Here is a 27,140-nt window from a genome sequence, read left to right as displayed (position 1 = left end):
CTTATTCCCTGTGGTATTTGACCCAAACCTAGTTGGATTATATATTTGACAATGACTTCTTATTCTCTTACAAAAGAAGTATAATTTGGGTATATCAAATTTTGGTGTCGTTGTCAAGGGATATAGTTGTCAATTAAGTATATGTGTATTAGTTGAATCTTAGTCAAGTTTCCTAATTTTACTTTTGTGTGTTGTTTTTTATATTTGCAGACTATCTATTGTGCATGTCATAAAATAGATGATCAGGAGGACCATTATTACCTTTAAACCCATAACCTCAAGGAATTAGGAGTGTGGATGAACAATAAGAGGTTGCAAGATTGGCTACTTTGGCAAATGCGCAGGTTAACCAACAGAATGCTGGAATACCTGGTCATGTACCTAATGTGGATGATGATGACTTAGGTGATGATGAGTTGGTTCATTATCTAAACATGTGATGGGATAAAAATATCATACTAGCAAATCAAAATCAGCAAGCAAAAGGTAGAGTACACCAATAGCCTGCAGTGTGATTTTATCTAAATAATGATTATAATGATGATTTGGATGAAGATGGAGCTAATAAAGCAATTATTCCACCACCATTTTCTCTTGGGGTGAAATTTAGTATCACAAGTACGATGATCCAACTGCTCAACTTAAAGGGGTTATTTGGTAGACTACATGGGGATGATCCGAATCTATATTTGGTGAACTTCATCAACATTTTTAAGTCATATAAAAATCCTAGAGTTGGACAAAATGCTATTCGTCTAAGATTATTTCCACTTTCTCTGTTTAGGGAGACAACTTTATGGCTGAATGAGTTGGCACCCAATTCTATAACAAACTAAAGGCAACTAAAAAGAACTTTCCTAGACAGGTTCGTTCCGCCTTCCAGGATGTTACGGTTGAGGGATGAAATTAATAACTTTAGGCAACTACCTAATAAGTCCTTTTATGAAGCATGAAAGAGTTTAAAAGTAGCTGATGTAGAGACCAAACCATATGCTGACTGATGAATATTTGATGGAAACATTCTATAGGGCTTTGAATTCAATTACAATGGCAACCCTAGATAATGCTGCAGGAGGAGCTTTCATGGCTATTACTTTTACTGAGGCTGATGAGATAGTTGAGAAAATAACTAAGACAAGTATAGCTTGGCATTATAAGGATTCTAAGGTAGCAAGCAATACTTATTCTAGTGGGATATCAACAGAGCAATGTCAAAGAGAGAAAGAACGTGACCAAGATATGGCTCACTTGAAGATATAGATGGACTTGCTCATAGAGCATTTGTTTTCAAGTAATATAGAGAAGGTTTAAAATATGGGGTTAGATAGGTGGAGAGTTGAATATGATTCTAAAGAGGAGGCAAACTATTTGAATAACTAGGGGGTTTCGACGCCAGTGGCCAAGGAAATCAAGGTTGGACTTATTATGATAAAGATGGTTATAGAGATTGTAACAAAGGAAGCTAAAAGAACAAGAATAATAGGAGTGGATTATATGTACCACAAAGGGGTCATGAAAATACTATGAGTAATTCTGGGAAGATGTCGATGGAGAATATGATGGCCAAATTGTCAAAAGGAATAGAGTCAATAGATGTCGTAGTTAGGGAAATGATGTGTGACATGTCGACAATGAGTCAGTTAGTGGAATCATACTCCATAATTATTAGGCAACTAGATCAGTAGATAAATCTACTATCAGTAACATTAATCAAAGAAAAAAGAGGAGTCTACCAAGTGACACAGTTCGAAACCCAAGAAATGATAGTTCATATATAGCTATTACCATTAAGAGTGGTAAGGTATTAACTAATCCATATCCGAGAGTACCTTCTCATATTAATGATGTTGAGTTGTTAAAGGAGGTACATGATGAGTATCTAGTGGAGTTTGAGAAGCTAAAATTTTTAGAAAAAATAGCACAAAGTCAGAATAATTATTTAAGTCAAAGCAGGTTAATAATGTTAATCAAAGCAAAGAAAAAGAGGTACAAACTACTCCATCAAGAATACCAAATCTACCACATCCATTTCTATATATACTAAAGAAGAAAGAAGATTAGGGTAAGTTTAGTAAATTCATGGATATGCTCAAGCAGTTGATAGTGAATGTACCTTTAGTTGATAAATTAGAGTAAATATAGGGATACGCTAAATTTATAAAAGACCTTGTGATGAAGAAAATAATAGTCAAACTATGAACCTATGGATAACCTTCATCATTGTAGCATTATTGCTACTAGATCACTAATATAGAAGAAAGTAAATCCTAGGGCTTTTACTATCCCATGTAAAATTGGAGCATTTAGCTTTGCTAAAGCATGTTGTGATCTTGGAGTGAGCATCAACCTTATGCCATTTGCGATCTTCAAATAGTTCGGTTTAGGGGCTCCTAAGCCAATTACTATACGACTTTTGATGGTAGAATGGTCAGTTAAGAGACCAAGAGGGATTCTATATGATGTACTTATGAAGGTGGCCAGCTTTATATTTTCTGTGGAGTTCATAATTCTTGATTGGAAAGTGGACTTTAAAGTACACATAATTTTTGATAGGCCACTTTTAGAAACTAGAAGAGTGCTAGTTTATTTGGAGCTGAATGATCTAAAATTTAGGCTCAATAACGAAGAAAGGGTTTTGACATTTTTCAATCAATGAAACAGCTGAAGGAAATGAGTGTAGTCTCAATTATTTATGTTTATTATGATACTGATCTAGTTGTGCCATTTTATAAAAGGTTTTCCTTAGAAACCTTAGCTGTAGTTTTGATGAATTTTAATAGAGAAGGAATTGATGAGTACGATAAGATTGTGTACAAATTGATCAGGATGGGGTAGTATTTATATACCCTTAAGAAGATGGATTTGGACTTAAAAAATTTATTCAACACCACCTAACAAGCCTTTTATTAGAGATCCACTGGTGTTGGAACTGAAGGAGCTGCCTGGACATCTGTGGTATGTGTTTCTAGGTGATGGAAACACTTTACCAATTATTATCATAGCGGATTTGGTGGAGCATCAAGTTGAGGCTCTTATTTTTGTATTGAGGTGCTGTAAGAGGGTTATGGGTTGGCGATTACCGAAATCATAGATATTCACCTGCCATTTGTACACACAGTATTTAGCTGGAAGAAAATTGTACCCCTACTATTGATCATCATCGCAGGCTAAATCCACTGATGCAAGAAGTAGTGAAAAATGAGACAATAAAGTTGTTAGATACTAAGTAGTTTACCTAATTTCTAATAGTAAGTGGGTAAGTCCTGTTCAATGTTTGCCTAAGAAAGAAAGTATGACGGTAGTGGAAAATGAGAAGAATGAGCCCTTCATGGATCAAATTCTTGACCGGTTGGAAGGTAGGGGTTGGTATTTATTTTTAGATGGATAATCAGGCTCCAATCAAATATCAATTATACCTAATGATTAAGAGAAAACGTAATTCCATAAGGAACATTTACTTTTAAGAGAATTCTATTTGGGTTGTGTAATGCACTGACCTACTTCCAAAGGTGTATGATGTCCATCTTCTCAGACATGGTGGAAGATACATTGTAAGTATTCATGGATGATTTATCCTTGGTTAGTGATTCATTCGAATATTTCTTGGTGAACTTAGGCAATGCATTGCAACACCATGAGGAATTCAATCTTGTCCTAAACTGGGAAAAATGCCACTTCATGGTGAAGGAGGGCATAGTTTTGGGGCATAAATTTCAGCTAAAGGAATAGAAGTTGATCGTGATAAGATTAAATTCATTGAAAAACTACCTCCTCCTATCTCAGTAAAAGGAGTGCATAGTTTTCTTGGTGATTTAGGTTTTTACCTAATATTCATATAAGATTTTTCCAAAATTGTAAACCCACATTGCAAATTGTTTGAAAAGGAAACCAAGTTTGTGTTTGATGAGGGGAGTTTAAAGGCATTCCAATCCCTTAAGGAGAAATTAGTTACTTCTCCCATTATGATCAACCCAGATTGGTCAAATCCATTTAAAGTATTGTGTGATGTGAGTGGGATTGTACTCAAAGCTATTCTTGGTCAGAAGAAGGAAAAGCTTTTTCACCTTATTTATTATGCCAGTAAAGTTTTAAATAGGGCACAGAAATATTACACTATTATAGAACAAGATCTTCTAGTTGTGGTTTATGCGTTTGAAAAGTTTCGATCATATTTATTAGAAACCTAGGTGGTAGTTCATGTTGATCATGCAACACTGAGATACCTTATGGAAAAGAAAGACACTAAACCGAGGCTTATAAGAGCGTACTATTATTTCATGAGTTTGATTTTGAAGTCAACGATAAAAAAATGTGAAAATCAAGTAGTAGACCATTTGTCATGGCTAGAGAATGAGCAGAAGAGCATAGAGGAGCTAGACATTAATGATTCTTTTTATGGATGAGCAAGTTATTGCCACTGCTCTTGATTGGGAATCGTGGCATGTAGATTTTTCAAACTTTACTTTCAATGACATCTTTCTAGATAATGTCACATTGAATCTAAAGAAGAAGTTTCTACATGATGTGACCAGGTATATTTGGTACGATTCTTATTTTTTAGATGTTGTACTGATAACATCATCAGAAGATGTATACCAGAGGTTGAGATGTTGAATATTTTACAAGCTTGCCATTCTTCCCCAGTTGGGGGACATCATGCAAGTGATCAAACTACAATTAAGATTTTACGAAGTGGTTACTATTGGCCCTTAATTCATAAAAATGCTTATGATTTTGTGAGGGATTATGATGAATGTAATTGATAGGGATCTACCTTTAGGAATTATTAAATACCAATGACTAAGATGTTAGAGGTAGAGTTGTTTGATGTCCGGGGAATAGATTTCATGGGACCCTTTGCAAGATCTTATGATCATAAATATATCTTGGTTTTTGTGGACTACCAGTTCAAGTGGGTGAAAGATGTTGCTTTGGTAGATAATGAAGGAAAAAGAGTAGTTGTGCTCTTGAGAAAGAATATCTTTTCATTCTTTGGTGTTCCAAGAACCATCATAAGCGATGGAGGATCACATTTTTGCAACAAGATGTTTTAAGTTGCATTTATGAAATATGGGGTGAAACACCATAATGTAGCGATACCTTATCACCCACAAACTAGTGGGCAAGTGAAAGTGTCGAATTGGGAGATCAAATCTATCTTGTCCAAGACCATAAATGCAAATAGAAGTGATTTCTTAGTAAAAGTTGATGATGACCTTTGGGTGTATCGAACAACCTTCAATACGCCCATCGAAATATCTTCTTACCAGTTGGTGTTTGGTAAAGCTTGTAATCTACTAGTGGAACTTGAACACAAGGCATTGTGGGAACTCAAGGGGTTGAATTTGAGGTAGAAAGGAGCAAGTGACTTGAGGTTAGATCAACTCAATGAGATGGATAAGTTTTGTCTCATGCATAAGAAAGGGTTGATCTATACAAGGAAACGATGAAGAGGTATCAAAATCAAATGATTAAAAAGAGAGACTTTCAAGTGGGTAATTGGGTGCTACTCTTTAACTCTTAATTTATGCTTTTTACTGGAAAGTTAAAGGCAAAGTCATTAGGACCATTCAAAATAACCCAATACTTTTAATCGGGTGTGGTTGAACTTGAAAACAAAGATAGAAGTGTATTTAAGGTGAATGGACAAAGGATCAAGCATTACATTGGTCCAACGAATAAGGTAAAAGTTGTGTCAATGATGTATCTTGACGAAGTCTGAATAGTCAATATAATCAAGTCGTACCGCGATGTTAAATCAGGCGCTGCATGGGCAGCAACCCATGATTTTATTTTGATACCATAACATAAAAAACAACATAAAAATTAGTAAAATAAAAATACAAAAATAAGAGTCGAGCCACAACCGAAACTAAGATGTTTGGTGGGAGGTAACCCACCCTCCTATTCATTTTTACTTGTTTTTCAATGGTTGTAAGTGTGTTAAGTTATATGGAGGTGTGATAGGTACAAATTAGTTTAAAAGTGAGTTAAGTCGGATGTGGTAGGTCTTTGGAATTAAAGAAGCTTTATAGGTAAGTTTATGTTGTAAAATTTTCATCCTAAACCTCAATTGCATCGCAAAACAATAGCTTTGCTTTTGGCCCATGCTCATCCCTAACTTAAACCCATACTACCTCATACACACGCCCATCGTGATGCAAAGCCTTCAGCTTATATTACCAATACAATGTAAATAGTCCATTCCATGTTTGACCTACATCGCAAACATAACCCTTCGTGATGCCTTTGCGGAGAAAAACAGCTGTGAACCCTCACTGCCCAACCTCTATGCCCAATACCACAATTCACAATGCCCATTCTGTGATACGATGCAGCACAAAAAACCCACTTCATGATACCTATACATTCCAAACCTACTAAAATACAAATCGAATTCGAAGTCAAGATCAGGTCACCCCGACTTGGTTTCCCTATATATATGCCCAGCACCCTAAATCCTTATTATTTTTCTAATTTGTACCCAAAACTGCATTGTATATCCCCAATTTACTCAACAATTTTCATCCAAAACATAGTTCCTAAGAATTTTCTCCCTTTTTCTTTAAATTCTTCACTTTAAGGTTCGTTTTTCTCTTATTCTTCTATTTTTATGACGTTGATGTTAGCATTTACTTAGTTTCTTGTTGATTTTGGTGAAAACAGACCATTTCTATACAAAAATGATTTCTTGGTAATATTATGAGGATGAACACTATGATTGTAGTTGATTAAACTTGCGGTTGTGATTTAATTATTCATAATTAAAATAATTTGGTGTTTTTTCCATTACCTTACATTCCAAGTTATCATTAAACATGGTGGTGCTTAGCTTGTTGTAATTAATGGCATGTTATGCTTATCGACATGTTGAGGCATTAAGGCATGATTTTGTAGAATGATGGTTTTAATGGCATAATTTTATGGAATTATTGGTGTTAATGGAATGATTTTGTAGAATGATGGTGTGTGTTAAAGGTATGATTATTGTTCTAGTTAATGGCGTTAAGGCATGATTAATTTGAAAAATAAATTGTTGTAAAATTCATGTGGTTTATGGAATAAAAGTGTAAATTGAGGAATGATATTGAGAAAGTGGAATCCACCAATGATATGCTAATGATATTGTTAAAAATATTGGTGCGCTTTTAATGAGTACATCGGCGAAGTTTGAGTACCCGATAGTATCCCTTAAATAGGTTATGCTAATAAATTAAGTGTGGAGTGGTCATTCAATCACCTTTCTCCTAATTGTAGTTAGTCTCATTGTTCTTGACTAATGTTCGGTGTTGATGATGATTATAGGAACCGGATCCAAAGGTCAATAAAGGCAAGGGAGTGGCATCTAGCTCTCATCAAGGTCAGAAAAGGTCAAGAATAGGGAACTCTTTGGAAGCTAATCGTGTTGTCTCGTCTACTCCTCAAGGGCCTCACCGTACATTTGGTATCAAATGGGTTGAAAAAATAGGGTGTCCAGTGGTACACAGAAAACAAAGAGCATTATTACTAACCAATGAAGGTCATTAACAAAAAGAGTCAGGCATTATGTTATCCTCATATTTTAGCCTATATTACTCAGCTAAAACTTGACATTATTTTTTAGGACTTAGGCGAATGCAACTTGGACTTAGTAAGGGAGTTTTATGCTAACTGGTTCCCTACCACTTAAGCTAATAAGGTGAATATACGAGGATAGACCCTAAAGTTGATGGATAAGGAATTGAACTCAATTTTTGCCACTCTTAAAGTGTACCACTTTGGACTAAGGGAACTTTATAGCAGACCTTCTTATAGGTCTATTAGGAACACCTTGTGTTCCACAACCCTTACTGCCCAACCTCCAAGCCCAATACCACAATGTACAATGCCCATTCCACGATCTAATGCAGCACAAAAAACCCACTTCACGATACCCATACATCCCAAACCCACTAAAATACAAATCAAATCCCAAATCAAGATCAGGTCACCCCAACTCGATTTCCCTATATATATTCCCATCACCCTAAATCCTTATTACTTTTCTAATTTGTACCCAAAGCCGCATTGTATATCCCCAATTTACTCAACAAGTTTCACCCGAAACATAGTTCCTAAGAATTTTCTCCCTTTTTCTTCAAATTCTTCACTTTAAGGTTTGTTTTTTTCTTATTCTTATATTTTCATGATGTTGATGTTAGTATTTACTTAGTTTCTTGTGGATTGTGGTAAAAACAAACCATTTCTATACAAAAATGATTTCTTGTTAATAATATTAGGATGAACACCATGATTGTAGTTGATTAAACTTGCGGTTGTGATTTAATTATCCATAATTAAAATAATTTGGTGTTTTTTCCATTACCTTACATTCCAAGCTATCATTAAACATGGTGTTGCTTAGCTTGTTGTAATTAATGGTGTGTTATGCTTATTGACATGTTGAGGCATTAACGCATAATCTTGTAGAATGATGGTTTTAATGGCATAATTTTATGGAATTGTTGGTGTTAATGGAATGATTTTGTAGAATGATGGTGTGTGTTAAAGGCATGATTATTGTTCTAGTTAATGTGGTTAAGGCATGGTTAATTTGAAAAAAAATTGTTGCAAAATTCATGGGGTTTATGGAATAAAAGTGTAAATTGGGGAATGATATTGAAAAAGTGGAAGCCACCAATGATATGCTAATGATATTGTTAAAAATATTGGTGTGCTTTTAAATAGCACATCAGCGAAGTTTGAGTACCTGATAGTATCTCTTAAATAGGTTATGCTAATAAATTAAGTGTGGAGTGGTCATTTAATCACCTTTCTCCTAATTGTAGTTAGTCTCATTGTTCTTGACTAATGTTCGGTATTGATGATGATTATAGGAACCATGGATCCAAAGGTCAACAAAGGCAAGGTAGTGGCATCTAGCTTCTATCAAGGTCAGAAAAGGTCAAGAATAGGGAACTCTTCAGATGCTAACCATGCTGCCTCGTCCACCCTTCAAGGGCCTCGTCGTACATTTGGTATCAAATGGGTTGAAAAAAGAGGGTTTCTAGTGGTACAAAGACAACAAAGAGCATTATTACCAACCAATGAAGCTTATTAACAAAGAGAGTCTTGCATTACATTATCCTCATATTTTATCCTATATCACTCAGCTAAAACTTGACATTATTTTTGAGGACTTAGGAAAATTGAACTTGGACTTAGTAAGGGAGTTTTATGCTAACTGGTTCCCTACCACTCAAGAGAATAAAGTGAATATACGAGGATAGATCCTAAAGTTGACGGCCGAGAAATTGAACTCAAGTTTGCCACTCTAAAAGTGTACCACTACGGAATAAGGGAACTATATAGAAGACCTCCTTATAGGTCTATCATGAACACCTTGTATGGGTAACTTTCTATGGCTCGATGGGAGCATCATAAAGAAAAGGGCTACTACAAATCCTTTTCCTGAACAAGGAAGCATGCATTTTGTTAAGGATAGTTTGATTTTGTCTAATTCTGAGGTCGTACTTTACAAACATCTCTTGTGATCAGGTATGTTTAGTATTTTCTCTTATGACCAATATCCCTATAATTGTTGGTGCAGTGATCCATGCTTCTATGCACAAAGATAGGCTACACAAGAAGGCACGATTCAGTTTTAAAGGCTTTTTGACTATACTCTTGAGAGAGAACATTATTAAGGAAGAGACTGTTGATCATAAGCTGCCACAAAATCTGAAAAGAGTCCATTTCACAAAGGTTAATGAACCAGACAAGATCCAAGGACCATTTCTCACTATTATTAAAACAAATGCATGTGATGATAGCTTTTTCTTCCATCTCTATGGTATGATGAAGCTAACAATGATGTGTGCTGGCTGGGAACCTACTGCTGATGTATCACGTCAGTTGGATTATAATTATCTAATGAATTAGCATGCAAGATCTATGTGTAGGGTTGTTCTTACTTTTTGAGAGCCTGTGGATGATGATGTACCATCTGATGAGGATCGGTGGCTAGTGGATTATGACATGGATGCTGATTTCAGGGAGGATGATTCTCACATAAGCAGCATGACCCCTGATGTTGAAGAGGAGTACTATTAGGGCCAGGTTCTTTATTCTATTATTTGCACTGGGGAAAGTGCTATGCTTAAGTATGGGGTGGCTTCATAAAAAGTTCTTCTTGGATATATTCATGAGACTTCATTTGATAAATCTGCTTACTACCTTGGTTTATAATAATTAGTGACTTTACTTTAGCAGTCTTCTTTAATTTCGTAGAATTAATCATATTGGTGTTTTGGTCTGTTCCTTGCTTAAGTTTATGTTTTTTTTTATATTTTATGTTCTTTTATTTTTAGATTAGAAGTTGTGAAATAAAGTCATAGTTAGGTGCTATCTTGATAATGGATGGATAACAATCGTCTTAAGAGAAAATTAGTCATTTGTAGAGATTAACAAGTGGAACCCCTATTTTATAAAATTGAATTTAAGTGATCTTGTGGGTTACATGAAAATATGACACAAGCATGATATACGATTTGAAAAAGCATGTTTAGTAGGTAGATGAATGATTACTTTTTGAACTCCTATGGTTAGCTATATGACTCTTGGGTAATTCAAGCTTGAAGTTAAATTCATGTCATGGCTTGAGTAAGAATTCAACATAAGTCCATCTTAATTTGAACATGTGCCATGGGTGAGTGAGTATTCACTTATTCAATGTTTTATTGTGGTGTCTAGAGCTTTCCCAGTGTGTGTACAAAGCTAAATAAAGTTTGTAAGGTTTAGGAAATGAAATAGGCCTTCTTTGGTTAGTCTTGTTGAATGCCTTTGTTATGTACCCATTGTTAATGACCTTACCAAGCTCTGTTGAGCCTTTAGTATATTTTTTGGTAGCTTTATTTTTTTCCTATTTCCTTTTATTCATTAACCATGTTATGATATTAAAATTCCCTAGAACTTTAGTTGAAGAATTTTATGGATGGGAGTTAGAAGTGCAAAAAGGAATTGGTAATGGAGCCAACATAGTAGTGTTTGGTTTAGCAAAGAAATTATGCATTGTGGATAGTGGGTGTGTACAGTATAAATAAATAAAAAATAAAAAGAGAAAAGGAAAAGAAAAGAAAAAAAATAACTATGTTAAAATGAAATAAATCTCCTAAATCCACTTTGTAGTTTAGTTCAAGGAGTTAAGCCTAAAATAAAAGAAATGTAAATTGCAAGTGGTAAAGGGGAAATGTTGTTAAATTGAGCTTTACGGTAAGGTGATAAATTAAAGTGCTTAGGGAAATTAGTCACTATTTCTATCCAAAAATAGTACCTACTTGTCCCTCAGCCTACATTACAACCTACAAAAGTCCTACTTGATCTTATCCCTAAACATCCTTTTATTAGTTGAGTATTACACAAAGGGAAAGTTTATGTGACACCTAATGTCAATATGAATTCTTGAAGAGAGTGAGCAAAATTTTTTTCATTACCCCCAAAAATTAAGTGATGTGTTACATGTGGTGAGAACTGTGGGGGTACTCTCTTGTGGTAAAGGGCACATGTTTAATGACAGATTGAGACTTTTTGCAGTTTCTTAATTGAAAAATATGCATGAGTTGTTAGTTATTGAAGAGTCTATTCTTGAGGTTAGGAAGTTTTGAGTAGTTATTCATGAATCTATATAACATGCTCAAAAGAAAGACTTGTTGTTCATATGTGTTGTGTGATCCTAACTTGAGTATCTTATTCTTAATTAGTGAGATTGGAGCCTTGTGTAGTGTTCATAGAGTAGATAAATTGTTCGAGGAAGAACAAAGATTTAAGTGTGGGGTGGTGATCTAGGGTGTATTTATATGCCTAATTAACATAATTTACCCATATATTAGCTAAGTTTTGAGAGAAAAGTGCTTAGATTCATATGTTTTATCCCACTTTTGATTGAAAATGAGCTAACCTATATGATCAGGATTAAAAGAAGAAAATAGAGACATAAAGGGATCGTGGCATGTCGATAACTCAAGAGACAAGTAAAATAGCATGTTGGAGGCAGTGTGTGGGCCTCAAAGTTACAACCCAGGGCTATTTATTATTATAAATTAAGTCTAGGGACCTGGGGGTAATTAAGAAGTCTATTAACAACACCCTAAAGGGTTGGGGGTGGGTTGATCCTCGACTCAGGGAACAATTTCTAGAATCACACATGTAACAACTAGAACTAGGAGATAAACAGATTAACAAGTACAAGAGTGAAGAAATGTAAAAACACGGTATTTTTGCATGGAGACTCCTTGCTCAAGGGAGAAAAACCACAACTTACATCTAGGATTTCAAGATCCACTATATTTAAGAACAACCTTAAATATAAAATCCAAGGAATAGCCTTCTAATCCCTTTGTTTCCTAGAAATAACTCTATTACAAGGTATCCAAGACATAACTCTACTGCTTCTCATCCCAGCTAACATTAGTTGACAACACCTTCAGCTAACTCTAACTGGAATCCTCAAGCTAACTTTAGTTTGGACAATCACCTAACTCTAGATGATTACAAAGATATAGTATACCACACTTAATGACAACCATAAGCAACGTAGACAAGCATTTAAGAATAAAATTACAAAAACTCGACTACAACAAGGAAGTAAAGATCAACTCGATGAGCAAGAGTTCCCTGCTATAGTTCCAGACTTTGATTACAGTGCTGCAAAACTTTAGAGAGATCTTTAATTGTGAGTATATGGAAGTGTTGATTTTCTTCTTAAGGAAGATGAGCAATATTTATTGTTACACAAGATAACCCTAGAAGTAATCTCATTGGTTGGCAAAGAGGTGGAAATAACTTTTCACCAACTTTTGTACCATATGTCAATTGCAATAGGTTGACTGTAAAAGTGATAGGTGAGCTCAACCAGTTCCCTAATGCATAAAAGGCCTTTGTCATCACAATAAGTTCTCTGAGGAACAGGTCCCAAACTATGAATTTATCAATCTTCAAAACTAAGGACTGAATAATTTCCCCTTTTTGGATGATGACAAACCCATACAATCATATCAGCATACTCAACATCTTTAATCAACTTCTACACAGTACAACCTCCACCTCAGCAACAAAACATAAGCATAAGGACCACATGCTAGACTTGTTTACCCAACCAATTCCCCTATCACTGATGTCTATAAAAATGCAAGCATCCTCCACCTTATTCCCCTTATCAATAAGCATTTAAGTTACCCCTAAATGAGAGAACCCTTTTATTTATCAGCATAACCCATTCTACATATCTATCCACATAGTATACTACACATATTTGTATAACACCATAGTTTATAGTCTATACATTAACAGTTTACATATCGATAAATGCAGACTATTTTCCCCTTTTTAACATCATTAAAAAGGTTAGGTATTAAACCAAGCATAGATAAGTTATACATGTTAATTAATGACTATTGAGGCAATACTGGCAAGTCCAAGAGACTGCATATAAATGTAGAAAAAGTGATAGCACAAAGTAAACATTTAATGTTAAATTAGATTATTACAAAAAATATTCAAAGATAGTGACAATAAATAAACTTATATACGTGCCAACATCATCATAAGAGAAAGAGAAGTAGGAGTTGAGGGAAAGGGATTGAAGAACAAAGAAAAGAGATTCTATAAAGAAGCTTCTACCCATTTCCTAAGAAGCATTGTCATCCTTTCTACTGCTTCTGTGTGAGTTTTAAGGATATGCTGAGTCAGGTCCTTATTTTTGACAATTAAAGCCTCCACCTTGTCTTCAAGGTTCTTCATCCTTTCTTACAGGGCAATATTTTTAGAGTGCAACTTTTCATGTGAATCTGTGCTACTTCTACCCCCTTGTAGAATATGCCTTTAGTGCAATTATTCCAGCATTCTTCAGAGCAAATAGGGTAGTCATATACTCTTCTTCTTCCTTTAACTTCTTCTATGTTTCCACCAGCTTGGATAGAAGAGACTTAGACTTCTACCACCACTCTTGGGAATGTAGTCATTATCCTCAAAATTATTCAAGTTGAACACCTACTTAACTCAACCCACTTTTCCTTATATATATACCACATTAAAGTGGTCAATAATCCTATTGAGAATGAACCCATAAACCAACCCATGTTTCCCATCCTTGGCAGTCATCACTATATATATGTGCTTAAGGATGAGTGATGAGAGATAGATTTTATTATACTTGACTAACATCTCTATGAGATATAAATTTGGGCAAGTTACAGTGGTTTTTTATCTAATCAGGGTAGAAGACACTTATTCACCAACTCAAACAACAGTAAATACTCACCTTTCAGATCTTTCTCAGTTATATTTTTTATATTCTTGTCATCTAGATCACTGTAGATTGTCAAGAAATTGGTTGATCCTTCTTTCCTTATTACTAACTTTATCCCCTCAATAGGGACTCCCAAGATGATAGATAGTTCTTCCTTATCAAATGTAATATTCATTTTGTTTATCTAAGTGGTCATGTACAAACAGTTGTCCAATAAAGTCAAATGATGATAAAATTGACGTACTTCTTGAAATCTAACCCACTCCAGTAGTTCTCTCATTCCTAGAAACTTAACAGCAGCAGGGTCGAACACTCTGCCTCTCACTACTTCTTGAGTCCTTAGGATTTCTTTTTTTGCTTCCTTTGACAGACCTTTTCCCTTTCTTACAGAGGAAGAGGACTTATCAAAGAAGCTTTTCCCTTATGAAATGATCTAGAGCATTCTGTGATTTTTGTAACTTTGGGAGTACTCCTAGATTTTTCGTTGTTAGCAGAGGGTTCCCTTTTTCTGTACTTAGTCAACTTAGACACGAATTTCTCAACTAGAACATTCTTCTCTTTTATTAGAGAAAAAACTTTCTTTCTTTTTCTAAGAGATGTCGTCTTCTTTCCCCTTTTAAAAAACAGAACTTTATTTCCCTTTATTTTGGCTCTTGAAGCTTTCATACTTCTTTCTCTATCTGAGTCAATAGAGTCACTGCTGAAGATGATATCATTATCATCATCATCTTTAGGTGAACTTTCAAACTGATCATTAATACTGTCAATATCAGTGTCTTTTCTATCATCATCCATTGTCTCCTTATCAGACTCATCAACAATTACTGGTTCAGAAATAGCTATTCCATTTTCTTTCTCTATTTTCCTCCTTTTAGTGTTATTCTTGTATTAACTAAGGCTTTTTTCAGAACATTTCTGGAACTTACTCTAGCCCTTGGTGTTATGCCTCTTCAAGAGGAGAAAAATCCTTTTCTAGACAATTTCCGTGCTAAGGGTTTATTGCCATCACTGTCAGATTCACTATGTACAGCCTTATTTTCTTCTAAAAGATTAAGTACAGGGGAAGGGTCTTAAGTTCATCATCACCACTACAAGTAGAATCATATGGTTTATTAGTAAGGAGACTTATAGGAGGAGTTTCCGATCTAGGTGGTTCTGCACTCAAAGTTGTGAGTCCATGTACTCCAACTTGTATGCTTATGGGTTGAATGTTATAGAGATCCTTCCTAAAAGTTGGTAGGTTATCAAATAGGGTACATCCAAGGATGAAATACCAAAATTCCTAGAGAAAATAACTTTTCTGACGATAGTGTTTGGGTTTCTTCAGGAAAAATCAAAATCCTAACAAAAAGAAACTGCTTCATCAGAAATTGATTCCTCGAACTTATTTTCTTGTGGGAAGAGTGCCAAAAAGAGGCCTTTGAGAAGTTGAACCTTAGAGTCTTCCTCACTAGGGACCTTATTTTCAAAGGACTATATTCTGGATTTCATAAGGTCATGAAATCCAGAATATATTAGTATCCTTTTCGTTTTGTAGAGAAGCATCGGGGATTCAATTTTCACAGAATTAAAATCCCTAGAAATTTTTGTATAGGGACAAAAGAGCAAATCTAGTGATAAAAAATTTTCCTCTGACCCCAAAGGAATGTTGGGAGTGTCTATCATTTTTAAGGGAGTGGGTTCACTTATTTTAGTTGAGAATTTGACGTTAAAGACATTCATATGCCTTATGGAGGACTAGCTTATATGAGTTTTAAGAGTGTCAGGGAACTGATGAGGATTGTGAGAGAGATAAAAAGAGTTTTACACAATGAAGGGGAGAGAATTTGAATAATGATTTAAATAGGACAAAAGGAACAGTTCAGATTTAATTAGGGGATGTGTCCACATCTCTTAGACTTAAAAAACATGTAAGCTTATTAGAAAAAGGGTGGGAAAGTGATGTAGCATGCATTATTTGGGCTAGTCACTATATAAGATTAGTAAATGATACTGACCTTATTTGGGACCTGGTCCCTAATCTATTTTTGAAAATACTATTTTGTGCTATCTCACTTTCTCCTGCTTTTACTCTTCTTTTTCTTCTTGCTTTGGGTATATATGTGCGGAAGATATAAAACTGAATTAGACATAGATCCCAATGTCCATCTAGAATACCTGCATACCATTTCATAGCCACTAATGAGAAAATTTTGAGAATGTCAACCATCCAACTTGATCACATAAGCTCTGTCTCCTCAGTCCTCTTTTAACCAGTTCCCTATATGAGTATATACATAAGAGACTTTTCCTAATTTAAGGGCCTGATGCAAGAGGTTCTCTTTTAATCTCTTATACATATCTTCTAGGAAACCATCTTTAATTACATCTGTGTTAACTGCTACCCCTTGCATTGCCTTACATCACAGATCAATCAATAATTTTGGGAACCTAATTTAGTCTGGGTTCCCAATAGGAGGATAGAGGACATAATAACTTCTTCTTGGTCCAGTTGGGTAATCTTCTATTCTTCCCTGTTGAAAGGATGATTTTACCTATTTCTCTTTGATGCTCGTCCTTTGCAACCTGTGAGCTTAGGCGATCGACCTTGCCCTTTGTGTACCTAAAAGTATAGTTAGATCCTTCACCTTGACAGCACAACTCTAAACCACTCTAGTTGTGTGCATCCTGACTAGTTGAGATAGAAGGAGCTTGTGAAGAAGAAGTACATGTTAGTTCCTTTGCAAGCTCAGTATTTTTCTTAGTTTTCTTTCAAGAATAGAGTACCTCTTAAGAGAAGTAGCCAAATTAGTTTTAGCTTCAGCTATTTCTTCTTACAGTTGAAACTGTACACTACTTTCCTCTACCTTTCCATAGGACATTGACTTAGTGATATCACTTAATTTTTTCTTTAGGAGATCATTTTCACATGAGAGGTTTTTGTAAGTTGCTGGATGCTCAGGTACCTGTACTCTTAGTTAAACCAATTCTTCTTCACATATGCTTAGATCATCCTTCAATTTTCTATTTTTAGTTATGAGTTCAATCACTTGGACACTCAACTCAATGACTTCTTCGTATTTCTCAAGAGAGTTTTATAGATTTTCCTTATGCTCAGCTATCTCATTAAGGAGTCAGTCAGTGCAGAGATACGAGATCTCAGCTTGCTGAGAGAGTAATCCTTCAGATTCTCTTTGATATATGAGAGAGTCAAAGATCTATTTTTATTTTTGTCTATGTATGCCATCAAAGAAAGAATTCCATTAGAGACTTTCACCTTTTATTCTATTTCCATACATGAAATGACTTTCTTTTTCTCAGACTCATTTGAACCACTCAATGAATCATTCCACCAGCAGCAAGTACCTGACTTGCAATTTTTTCATCCTCATTTTCCAGTTACACCTCATAGATACCCTCTGCTTCCCCTTTTAACACAAAGCTTCAGAATTTTTTAAGGCTTTGAGAACCTTTTTTGCAATCTAAGTTGCTTCACTAACTTCAGATGTGTAAGTAACTTGTGAAGCCTCTATTTCTCAGGATTATTCCAAGGTGTTATCCTTATTATGGAAGACCTTCTTTGATACCAAATGATTGGTTGGGGTGGTTTTCTCCTCCACTCAAGGAAAAGTTCCTAAAATCACACACATAACTACAAAAACTAGGAGATAAATAGATTAACAAGTGTAGGAGTGTAGAAAAGTAAAAACATAAGATTCTTAAGTGGAAATTCCTTGCTCAGAGGAGAAAACCCATGACCTGCCTCTAGGATTTCAAGCTCTTCTATATTCAAGAAACACCTTGAATACAGACTCTAAGGATTAACCCCCTAATCCTTATGTTTCCTAGCATAACTGTATTACATGAAAACCAAGTAGTAACTCTACTCTTCTTACCCCAACTATCTCTTGCTGACAACACCTCCAGCAAACTCTAACTGGAATCCTCAAGCAACAAGTTCCCTACTATACTTCAGAGAGATATTTCATTAGGAGTATATGGAAGGGTTGATTTTATTATTGAGGAATATGAGCAATATATATCCTGACACAAAAAACCCTAGAAGCAATATCATTAGTTATGGCAAAGAGGCGGCGGCAACTTTTCACCAACTTTTGCACCACGTGTCTATCGCGGAAGGTTGACTATGACAGCAGCAAGTGAGCCCAGCCTATTCCCTAATATGTAAAAGGCCTTTATAACTATAACAAGGACTCCAAGGAATAGGTCCTAAAAAATAAATTTGTCAATCATCAAAACCAAGGACTTAACACACCCCAAGCTGAGTTTGAATAATTATTCTGTATCTTTTGAAATAGAGAAGTGGCAGCTAAGATACTTGTATAAAAACCTTGTAATATCTAAAGAATCTCAAAACATCCTTTGATTTTGGCATGATTAGTTTGATTTATTTGATATTCTTTTAATTCATGAGTGGCTAAGATTATTATCTAGGGTTATGGGATCCTTTTAATTAACAATCTTCTCTATGGTGTTTTGAATTTATTCTAAAATTGTTTCTTATATCTTATTCTCTTAAATTATAAATAATGAATTTTCATGGTTCCAATAATTGAGAGTATGTAATGAAACACAACTTTCTTGAACACAGAATATGTTGTTTGGAAATGAGAATAGTGACAACGATTTAGAGTTTTAAACCTCTAGCTTATAAGTTAATGCCTAAAACAGATTAATGACTTGGGGATCGCATATTTCTTTAATCCCTTTTTGTTTGAGAGAACTAAAGTGAATCTTTCCTTGAAGGTTTATAAACACTTGGATTGAACTTTTTAATATGTTTCTCTATAAGTACAATATATTTATGAATTCATAAAATACATAGTTGGAGAGTCTTGAAATAACAAGGTGAACATAACCCTAGTAAACTATTTCTCTATATTTAAATATTACTAGACGTATCTCATTATTTTGAAACTAAAAAAATTAATTTATCATTTGAATCAAGCCCTTTTTTATTTTTTGGAAACATATGATTAAAAGTCAAATAATGTGTATACAACTTAATTAGCACCTTTTTTCTTATGGGATTTGACTCTAAGCTAGTTGGTTTATATATTTGACAACGGCCACTTACACTCTTATAAGAGAGGTGTAATTTGGGTGTATAAAAGGGCCCCAGCTGTCACCCCCTTGTTGGGACTAGTGCATATAGCCGCATGAATTAGAGAATAATCTCATATATATGCACAGGGGACTCGAACCTCCCAATCATATACTACGGTGACTTAAGTACTCAATCATTTAGTGTATTATGGAGAATTCGAACTTCCCAATCATATATAAGGTGGACTCAAACAACCCCCTCATAAGTAAAAGGACTCAAACCTCAAGAAATTTAGACCCCCATATCGAAAAATGCAGTTTCCAATTTTAGTCCCTCGAGACTGCCACTTTTACGGCCTAGCTATACAACTCTCTTTTAAGCCCCATTAAAATATTTATCGCACATTCCTATTCATTGAACCATAATACACATTCAAGCATACACTGTTGGTATCTTCATACCAACTACTCTTGCAAAATAACATCAACATGTCATCATAATTCCATTAACTTGGGAAATCAACTCCCTTTGTTCATTAATACAAGGTAGAGGAACACCAGCTCCCTTTATTCATTAAATCAAATGATTGTATTTCAAATACCTCTTTATATCATGCAATTGTTCCAAAAATAGTCCAATACAATTTTACTCGTACTCAAAACCACTTTCACAAAATTGAGTTGGGGTTATTACCAATTTAATTGTCAATATTAAGAAAACTAGGGGAAATCACAATCCCTTAGTTTATTCACCATACCCATGTATCAAATTAATTTCAAAACAATTATTTAAACCTAATCAATACATATGTAAACATAAAACAACACATAATCAACAATCATTCAAAACCCTTAACCCATGCTCTAAAACCAACATCAAAACCACACGGAGAACTACTTAAAACATATGCTTTCAAAAATAAATAGTTGGGTAAGAGTAACATGACTGAAATATTAAGAGTTATGGAGAGAATTTTTCCTTGGGATCTTTAATTGTTGAACTTCTTAGAAACCCCATGTAGCTTGATTGAGAGATTTAGAGAGTTTGAGGGAGTTCTTTCAGTGCTATAGTGTTGAAAATAAAGTACCAAGGGTGATTTATGGTCATGGGTAAAGAGGGAAATGTCCAAAGTGCCCATAATTAAAAGCTTATAAATTGTCTCTAGTAACTACGGGTCACTATATGACTTGTACAGACTTGCTATGGCTCATCACCATGAGTCTTAGTCAGGACAGTAGCTCAGGGACCCTCCTCTGGTAACCCTATGAATCACACCTCACAACTCGTCAAGAGACCCTATGACTCATAGGATCCAACTTGTAGTCGAGACAAAATACTTTGGGCATCACACTAGTTTGGCTACTAATGGGATTATACGACTTATTTTGAGTCTTTACGACTCATAACCCCTAGTTGTAGTCACAACAGAAACTCTAGGACAATATGTTAGGCAAGATATGATTGGGTCCTTAATATCCATAATGACCTGTGAAGACTCTAGGGAGGGTCATCTTCTTGGCAGTAGGTTTAGAAACTTAGAATTTTTCAAGGACCAAAATTCGGGGTGTTACATGCATATAGGCCACCAACCTAGATATGTCCATATCATTATTTAACATAGTAGCCTTACATTCCAACAACAAATCATGGGAAAAACAAGAAGAAAACTTCTTCATTCTGGACCTCATATTGGACACTAACTTTGGAGCATAATGGGACAGTTGCTGGAATTTTAGACCATACTCCTTAACACGTATCTTACCCTACTTCAAGTTTACCAACTCCTTGACCTTAGATTTTCTCTACTCCTGGGGAAATAAGTGATCAAGAAAAGCACCTGAAAAGCTATCCCACACTGCCTGTTTAGCATCATCACCTATAATTTCTTCCCACACCATATAACATTGGTAAGCCACATCCTCCAATTGTTCGACAACAAACTCCACACCATCTAAATTAGTAGTGTGCATAACCATAAAAATCTTTTCCATCTCATCAATAAACCCATAAGAATCCTCCTTAACCTTAGAGACTATAAAGTTTGGGGAATTCAACATCATAAACTATCCAACCCGAGTGACCTCAGATGAACTAACAGTAGGGCCAACATAATCAAATCGATGAGACGATGATGCCACTAATTGAGAAAGCATGCAAATGGACTGACGAAACTCTACATTAGAGATATGTAATACCCTACAAAATCCTAAGCTGAACTCAGCCTTTAATCTTGCTAAGCGATCTCAGACATAGAAAATTCTATCTGTATTCAGACTTAGAATTATTTTTTCCTTCGTAAGTTGGTAGCTCTATTTGATGACTCTTATGACATTAAAGTATTGATATTTAGATTGATTCATAATCAGGAATATCAGTAGGTGTTCCCAAATGAGTTTTATTAGGAATCCAAAATAGTGCATCGATGCGATCTTAGTGTGGCGCGGCAGCCATCACATCGATCAAAATTTTCCTTGGCTCCTAGTGGAAATTTCTATTGAATAGATACAGACTCAATGCAGTGCATTGGCTATTACATTATTGCCAATAACGCTGTGCGTCAGTCTGTCCATCAACAGTTCAATTATCAGTCATTAAAAAGCTGCGTCCTAAGGGGTAATAGAGTCTTTATCCCATATTTATCATCCCCCAAAACACGAGATTAAGCCCCTTTAGAGGATAAATTCATTTATTATTCTAAAATTTCTCAAGAAGAGAAACCCTAAGGGGGATAAATTTCAGATAAAGAACTCAAGAAACCACTACCAATCTTTCAGAATTCAAGTACTAAGGTATGTGAAGTGTTGATCCAAGGGTTCCTTCCACCCTTGGAGTCTAAGAAACTTTTTAAACCTTAAGTAGTTTGATTTCATGATTTTCATGATTGGAATTTATGTGTATTCACGATTATTATTTGAATTAGGTTTCTATTTAATGATTTATTACATGTTTTAAGTGAAATTGATTATTATGTGTGTAGATTCATTTGAATCTATTATTAAACCCTTGAAATTGTAAAATTGGAATTAAATCATGATGCTCATATGTTGTTTAGCTTTATGTGCATATATTATGCCCTGCAAGTGTTTGATAGAATGCCTCTATTTATATATTATGAACAATTGTGCATTTTTATGCTATGCAAGATCATGTGATCCTTTACTTTTAATGTTATCGAGTCCTGGGGTATTTAATACCCAACAAATTTGATGTTTAGCTAAAGCCAGCGTCATTTACCAAATAATCTCAGTAATGGCTCGATCAGTAAAATTCAATCATGTTACAATCAGTAGTACTCTCAGTCAGTTACAGGACTCAGAAAAATTTAGTAGACTCAGTATCATGTCCATTCTAGTTCAGCATTAAGTTCAGACCTTAGTAAACTCACTCAGCTAACAAAATTCAATAGTATTTCATTAGTCAACAAAACTGAGTAAACTCAGTAACAGTTGAGTCAAGTCTAGTATGAACTAGGAAAATCAGTTTAGTTCCTATTCAGTTAGGAGTAGGATTCAATAGCTATCTAGCCTAGGGATGGGGGCATCTCTGCCAGCATAGGGTTTTATTCGTAGTATCAATCCCTATCTTATAGAACTAGGTATCCAGCATAGGTTGAGATATTTTCTTGCCAGATATTATGAGGGTTGATGTATCTTATATGAATTTTTCTACTAGAGAGGGTTGACAAAAGAGCTTCTTATCAGAGAGGGTTAACTCACAGCTTGTCTTTACCCAAGGTACGGTATTAACACCCTTCTAATTGGGGTTATAAGTTGGACCCTAATCATTTTGAAAGGGGCATATAGATTAGATGATTACCTACCACAATCTCAATTTCAGTTCGAGTCTCAGAATATAACTCAGTTCAGTTCTACTAATTTAGGACTGTCAGATACAGTTACTCAATTCAGTACGAAACTTAGTATAGTTCCACTAGATTAAGACTTTCAGATATAATCACCCATGTTATCAGTTACACAGTATCAGTAAACTCAGATACCAGTAAATCAATAATTCAAAATTCAGTATCTAGTGTTATCACGATCATAGTTATAGTATACGCATTCATGCATGTACTCTTATTTAGCTATATTTATATCATTCAGTTATTATTGTTCATGTATATGAACCCATGCATTTCAGCCTACCATACTTACCATACCAGGACATTCAAAGTACCAACACATACTTTTCTCTTGCGCTATGATATTTTATATCATAGGTTCAGATGAACAGACTCCCCATCATCCCTAGCAGTTATAGATTTTCAGTAGTCAGAGTTAGTGACGAGTCCTTATAGTTCTAGGACATGATTATTAATTCAAGATTTCAGTTTATTTCAGTAGTCAGATTTAGTTGGGGACTTGTCCCATCAACTCTACATCTCAGACTATTTAGAGGCTTTTTAGATAAAGTATTTTCAGATAGATATTTAAGTTTTGGTGTTGTTATACCTTATTTTAGTTTTAATTTAGTAGTAAACCTTACAGAAAGTTTCTGCCCAATTTCTGCATATCATAGTATTATTATTCAGTTATTGCAGCAAGTACCAATCATGGGCTAGCTTTTCGTCCTTCGGGATTATGAGCACCATGTAGCATCTGGGGTACAGAGTCAGGGCATTACAAACTTGGTATCAGAGCCTAATGTTTGAGAAAAAGCTAGCATATTTAATGCTTTTTAGCTGAAAATAATTGTGAATTCTGAAGAACTCTTATTGTTTTGATGTGTTTTCTCATGATATTGCAGAAAAAGGCTGAGGAAATGAGAATAAACAATAATGGAGAAAAAGAGTTTAAAATCTGAGCAAAATAGAAGAAAACATGGATGACGACCTCCGTGATAAGTCGTCAGCCTCGTGATAGCCTATCAGCATTGGCGTCAGCCTTAACCAGGGAGTTGCAGTTTGAGGAGCTGTTCTGATGATGCCGGTGACATGGCGTCAAAGTCATGATAAGGCGTCAAGAATGGTGTCATCCTTAAGTAGAAAGTTAGCATGGGAAGAAGATATTTGATGATGTCAGTGATACGCCGTCAGATCCCTGACGCGATGTCAACCACATCGTCAGCCTAAGACAGAACCTGAAGGCAACTGAAGCCTCTCTGACACAATCCGTGATAGGGCGTCAACTTCTTGACGCGGCGTCAGCCTGAGCGTCACCTATTTCAGATAATTTTTTTAATTTTGTTACTTTATTTCCTTAATTAGGATTTAGTATAAATAACATCTTTTAGGGTTTTTGATTCAAGGAATAATTCATCTATAAGACATCAACTCTAAGAGGAGAGACACGTATTTTTGCTCTTTTTCATAAAATATTCTTATGTTTTCGTGTTAACTATTTTTGGGGTGTCTACCTTGTGATTAAATTGGAGGAACTACTTGTTATTTTCTACCCATTCATAAGTTTACCATTATAATCATGAATTCAACTTGTTATTTCGTTCATCAAATCATGAACGGCTAATTTCATTAGCCGGAGTTATGGGATCCATGGATTAGGGTTTGATATGTAAAACATCTTGAGATTCTGTTGTTTTAACTAAAATCTAATAGTTGCAAACATTAGGTTAAACCTTAGGTTTTATTTGCTTTTAGTGGAGAAATAGACTAGAGAACATAAATTATCAACAGGGACTTGGAAGCTACCAACCTTCTGTTTAATGATTAATGCCGTAACTGGATTAATCTACCTGAGATAACATCCTATTAGAAATAAATAAGTTATCTAAGTTCGAGAGAATTAGATAATAAATTGTCTGGTGAGGTCGAGAGAAAAGTAAGATAGTATAATCGTCAGGGATATTCTACTGTTCTACTCATTCCGAGAGTCTCTAGCTTTACCTAGTATCTGTCAATTCTCGAAACACTTAATGAACATAGCTCTGGTTTCCCATTTATCTGGATTACCAACATTGAAGTATTGAAAGTGATATTTAACACACCATGAACTTAAACCCCCATCTTTCAGAAATAGTAAACTACCAGTAAAATCTTTCATAAACAAATCGAAGTTCACACCCTATTCCTTGTGCGATTCGACCCCAACCTAGTTGGGTTTAATATTGACAACGATCGTTTACACCCATTCTAGAGTATGATTTGAGCGTTATCAAAAATGGCGCCATTACCGGGGAATACGATTATAGACTAAAAATTTTATGTGCGAAAATTTGCTGATAGTTAAGTTTCCATGATTTATGTTTATTTGTTGTTTTTATTTATTGTAGGTACTGTGTTGTTTATTCCAAGAACGAGAAGTTCCAGAGAACCTCTATTACCAATCAATCTAGAACCTCAACTAATTGGGAGAATGGCTAAACAACAGAAAGTAGAAAGACTAGCTGCTTTAGCTAGGGCTCAGGTGAATGTACAAAATTAGGGTCAACAAGCACATTACCAAAACCCTGATGATGAAGACTTGGGTGATAAGGAATTTCTGAATCCTCAAAACCCAATGAGAGTTGAGGAAGTTACTGCACCAGTACAGCCAAACATCAACAAAAATTATCTAGTTCGAGGAAGTTATGGTTAACAGCCTATGCAATATAAGGCTGATGAAGATAATGAAAGAATGGATGGAGCTAGTACAATGGGTGGTATCATTCCTCCACCGTTGGCACTAGGTGAAAAGTTTAGTATAAAAAGTACCATGATCCAACCCTTGAATCTGAAAGGGTTATTTGGAGGCTTGCTTGGTGATGATCAAAACATGCATTTGGTGAAATTCATCACCATCTGCAAATCCTTTGACAATTTGGGAGTGAGCCAGAATGCGATCAGGTTGAGGTTATTTCTATTGTCTCTATCTGGAGAGGCAACAATGTGGTTGACTGAGTTAGAGACTGACTCTATAACTAACTGGAGACAGTTGAAAGATGTATTCATAGAACGGTTCTTTACACTCTCCAGAAGGGAACAGTTGAGGGACGAGATTAGAAACTTCAGACAACTTCCGACTGAAGCACTGCATAAGACTTGGGAATGGTTTAAGAAGAAACTTGCACAATGTTCGAACCACAATATGACAGACTTGCACTTGATGGAGACTTTGTACAGAGATTTCAACTCTGTGACAAAGCCAATTGTTGACAATTCTGCAGGTGGTTCTTCATTGACCTCTCTTTTCTGGATGCTTCTGATATGCTGAATAGAATGACCAAGCAGAGTCGGGCTTGGCACACTAGGGATTCTGTAGTGGCTAGCCCTACTGTTGCTGGTGGTATTACTACAGAGCAGTGTAGAAGAGATGAGGAGCAAGATCAAGACATGTCCCATTTAAAGACATAGATGGACTAGCTGGCTAAGCACTTACTATCCAACAAGACTAAAATGGTTAAGGCTGTGGACTCTCAGGGTACTATATCTGCAGGTGCTGATACTGAGGCAAACTATGTGAGTAATTAGGGGGTTTCCAAGGTAATATCCAAGGGAACCAAGGTCAGACTTTCGATAACAAGCCTGATTATAAAGATAGAGAGTAGGGACATTGGAAAAACAATAAGGACAGGAGTGGTTTCTATATTCCTCCTATAAGTCGGGATACTACAATAACTCGTTCTGGTAAGATGTCCATAGAGAACATGATGGAAAAGCTGTTGAAGGGAGTGGAGGAAACCAACTCGGGGGTAACTAATATGAAAAGTGAGTTTTATACCCTCAATCGGTTGGTTAGCTCACACTCAGCTTCTATTAAGCAGTTGGAACAGTAGATAAGCCAACTTTTGGCTACTCTGAATCAGAGAAAAGCTGGCACTTTACCAAGTGATATGGTTTAGAACCCATGGAATGATGGCTCTTGTATGGAGATTACCACTCATAGTGGTAAGATA

The sequence above is a fragment of the Capsicum annuum genome, chromosome 9, assembly GCF_002878395.1.
Source record: "Capsicum annuum cultivar UCD-10X-F1 chromosome 9, UCD10Xv1.1, whole genome shotgun sequence".
In the NCBI taxonomy this organism is placed as follows: domain Eukaryota; kingdom Viridiplantae; phylum Streptophyta; class Magnoliopsida; order Solanales; family Solanaceae; genus Capsicum; species Capsicum annuum.
This window is presented reverse-complemented; position numbering follows the sequence as displayed.